This window comes from Mandrillus leucophaeus, unplaced genomic scaffold (assembly GCF_000951045.1).
Source record: "Mandrillus leucophaeus isolate KB7577 unplaced genomic scaffold, Mleu.le_1.0 Scaffold2, whole genome shotgun sequence".
NCBI lineage: Eukaryota > Metazoa > Chordata > Mammalia > Primates > Cercopithecidae > Mandrillus > Mandrillus leucophaeus.
Window position 1 is genome coordinate 7,834,162 of NW_012102031.1, and position 3,347 is coordinate 7,837,508.

Genomic DNA, 3,347 nt, shown 5'->3' on the forward strand with positions numbered 1-3,347 from the left:
GCTTCATATTAAACACTTCAGCATCAGTAATGGGGGGATGAGATTTTAAATGCTCAGGCTGTCCCCAGACAACTCAAAAGCGTCCTTGGAAAGTTATGCCACTTTTCCTGGATCACAATATTAAAAGATCACAATGCATCTTCTAATAATTTGGCAAGTCATCCATGGTCTTCTAAGCAAGGCGCCATGAATATATATCAAATATAGAGACAGAAGACCATTCCCTGCTGGCTGAGTTGAGGGACTAAGAAACAGAGAGCCCAGATGGAAGGGGCAGGGCAGAGGTGCAGGCTTTTCTCCTTGTTGCCACTAGATGGCAGTAGGGCCCCCATTGTCAGCCCGTGGGGCAAGGTCACCGACTGTCTTTGCCTTTGGCTCTAGCAAGCCAAGATCCTGGACAGACTCAATGCAAAAATAAACAATCGAAGAGCATGTTGGCTTGGTCCTTTGCTGGTCTCTCACCTGGTCTCTCACGTAGAGCAGGTGAGCGAGTGAGGGGGAAGGACCCCAAATTAGACCAGTTCTTAGCCAGGAAGCAGAGACCCTGAAGTCAGACTGCCTGGGTTCCAATCTTGGGCTTGGTATTTCCTAGCTGTGTGACTCTGGGAAAGTAACTTACCTTCTCTGTGCCTCAGTTTTCTCAAGTGTGAAGTGAGGCTTGTCAAAGTGTCTCCCGCAAAAGATAGGGCTGCTGGGAGGAGGGGTGCCCCTGGTGTGCACTAAGTACAATATGAGTTTGTGGCTTTTATATTCCTGCCTCTGAGGCACTCACAGGGTAGGGGAAGGGGGCACATCTGCTGGGAATGGGTAGAGCGGGGTAGGAGGAGTCCTGGCAGGGGAGCTGTTCCTATGCAATGGGCCTTGAAGAAAGGGGAGGATGGGTGGATGTGGGGTTAGGTGACTGTGGAGGTGGGGCTGGTCTCTGTCCAGGTGACAGGTGGATGGTGGAGCTGGAGGAGCCACTCCGAGCCTCCAAGGCCGGGGAGCGGGGAGGGAGGCAGATCGGTGTCCCAGGCCACACCTGTTGACTGGGGGATTAGGGTGTTAGGTCCTTGCCAGCCCTCCTCCAATAAGCCCCTCTGGGCCTGCAGGGAGAGGAGGAGCCTTGCCATGTAAACTGTATTTTTAGTTCCCTGTGCCTCTCCCCGGCTGCTATAAGACACCTCTCCCCACCCCCAGCCCTGGCCGCTTGGCTGGAAGCTCTGCGAGGACAGCTGGGGAGAAGGGGAGCTGTGGTCAGTATAACGGATGCTGAGGGGCTGGAGAGGGGCAGCCCTGGGGGGTGGGTTCCTGGGAGTCTGGAGCAAGCTTGGGGGTCCTGCTGCCCCATCAAGGGCCTTGAGCAGGTCCTGCAACTCCCAGGCCTCAGCCCTGCTCTGAGTCCTGGCCTGGCGCTGGTCCAGGAGGGTAGACTCTGCCAGGGAGGCACAAGCTAAACTAGGGGTGGGAAGGGAGGGCCTGCGGGCAGGGGGGAGGCACTGCCCAGACTGGCCTCCAAAGGTTGATTCCCAGAAGGAGGAGGAAGAGAGTAGTGAAGATCGCGGGGACTCCTGGCTTTGAGGAGCCAGAGTTCTCCTTCTTGCCACATCTTTGATCTCCCTTGGTGGTGTCTTAAGCCCAGATTTGCCAAAGGGAATTGTCAGCTGCCCAAGGGCTAGCAAATTCCTAGGTCACCTAGATTGGATTTTCTGACCATAAAAATTGTGGGCCAGGTGCACAGCTGCCTGAGGGGCTCAAACCTGTGCAGGTGGGTGGGGAAATCCCCTTTGCTATAGCATTTTTTGTGTGTTCATGTGACCAGAGGTGAGAGTGGCTGGAGACTGAAGATGGCAGAGCCCGTCTTTCTTCACCAGACTGAGGCCCCCGACTTGCCTTGCCTGGGGAGGGTGCTCAGTGGAAGTCCTGGGATGTTCAGTCTGGACAAGAAAAGTCTTGGGTGACCCTGCTCCTTCTCTTGTGAGGCAGACTCAGCTGGGCCTCTATATCCCCAAGGAGCAGGCAGAGCCACCACAAGGAAGTGCATGTGACATGGAGGCATCTTTTGGTTCGACATAAAAAAGGATTTTTAAAGCTTTAGGTAGTGAGCTCACCACTCCCAGGAGTATTCAAGCAGATGCCAGATGATGATCTGTAGGGAAAACTACATTTAGTGGGAAATTGGACAAAATACTATTGAAGGCCTCTTTTAGTCGTAAGATACTATGGCCCTGTAACTCTAGATTTCTCTGCTTCTAGCTCTCTCTGAGTCTGGAATCTAGAACCCAAGTTTCTCGGGTGGTGAAAAGTTGAAGACTTTGACGCTCTAGAATTTTAATTATTGGGAGCCTTGAGGATGATTCTACAAGTCTCAGTTTTGGATTCAAAGGATTCTGTGATATGAAAGGGAAAAAGAGGAGGTCTGACTTGATGGGATCCAGTTTTTCCCCATTGGGTATCAGACTAATGTGCCCTGCATTCGTGCGTGTGTATGTGTGTGTAGCATGAGCGTGTAAGGCTGTAGAAAGTTTTGCACACAAAGGCAGCCTGGCTTTCCTATCATGTGTCCGCAGCTTCTCTGCCCCGGCCATAATGAAGGCTGTCACAGGGATAATAATAGCCCCCAAACAGAGCTGGTGACTCCAGGTAGCCATAGCAACTGTGAGGTAACGCTGCTCTGTTGTAGAGATGTGTAAGTACAAACAGATGTCGGTGCCTTCCCATTAGCTTAAAAGGTAAAACTTAAAAGGTCTGTCAACTTCAAAGCTACAGGTTTCCATGAGCACGCCAGTTAATGGGGGCGCTTGCCAAGCGGGTGATAGCTTCATATTAAACACTTCAGCATCAGTAATGGGTGGATGAGATTTTAAATGCTCAGGCTGTCCCCAGACAACTCAGGAGGCCAGAGATGGGAGAAGAGCTGGGATTCGGGTAGGAATCAGCCCTGCCCTGCCCCGCACCCTCAGGGGTGTTCTGACACTCTTGGGAGGGCACAGGCCAGAGAGCGTTTGAAAACCGCACACTGCGTCTCAGTCGCCAGCAGTCTCGGATGTGCCCCTCAGCCTTCCCCAGCGCACCGGGCAGGTGGCCTCGGGTCAGGTGTGGCACAGCTCAATCCCATCTCCTTCTTTCTGTCCTCCACTCTCTCACCTCCAGCGAGTGACCAGCAATAAGGGTCAAACTGCTGAGAGTCTGAGACCAGGGCAGACCCTCTCAGAATTGTCTTTCCTTCTGAGGCTGAGCCTGAAACAGACTGGGGCCTCAGTACTGGCCTGTTGAATGAATGAATGAACAAAGGAACACACAGATGACTGACTGAATGAATGAATGAGATCCCCTTTGGCATCCCCATGGCTTTTTTTTTTTTTTTT

The 3,347-nt window shown here is 52.4% G+C and overlaps 1 protein-coding gene across 2 annotated transcripts in view; it reads left to right on the forward strand.

Moving 5' to 3' along the window:
• The first annotated feature begins 1,127 nt into the window (after positions 1-1,127).
• Positions 1,128-3,347, forward strand: part of MB (myoglobin) — a 16,336-nt gene continuing 14,116 nt past the window's right edge. The window contains exon 1 of one of the 2 annotated variants that reach the window (XM_011978966.1): positions 1,128-1,235. The gene's annotated coding sequence lies outside the window, so the exon portion shown is untranslated. The remainder of the gene's footprint in view (positions 1,236-3,347) is intronic. The other variant, XM_011978964.1, reaches the window with a different exon arrangement.